This window comes from Haplochromis burtoni, unplaced genomic scaffold (assembly GCF_018398535.1).
Source record: "Haplochromis burtoni strain Fernald_Lab_line unplaced genomic scaffold, NCSU_Asbu1 Contig_692, whole genome shotgun sequence".
Taxonomy (NCBI): Eukaryota; Metazoa; Chordata; class Actinopteri; order Cichliformes; family Cichlidae; genus Haplochromis; species Haplochromis burtoni.
In genome coordinates, this window is record NW_024583053.1 from 6,691 (window position 1) to 7,058 (window position 368).

Genomic DNA, 368 nt, shown 5'->3' on the forward strand with positions numbered 1-368 from the left:
TAATAAGTAACAGTGAAATCATTTGTCCACAGGACTACGCTGCTAATAAAGTTACACAATTACATAGTACATTGACATTTATTATTATATTTACAAAATACCACAGTTTTTGTCTTGGTCAGATCATTTTATGTGGTTGTATTTATCCGCGACACCTTAAAGGTGATCGTTTTCTCCTCGTTTTAATAAATTAAGCCGTTTGGTCTTTGTTCCCCACAACATATCATCAATTCGAAAAAACTTGTAAATAACTCATGAAAGAATAAAGTTACATTGAAACCAAGCACACCATGGTTTTTCTTGTGACATTACTAATAAGTTTGATGTGTCACATGGCCCTCTTCCTATTGAAAAAACAAAAGTTGTAT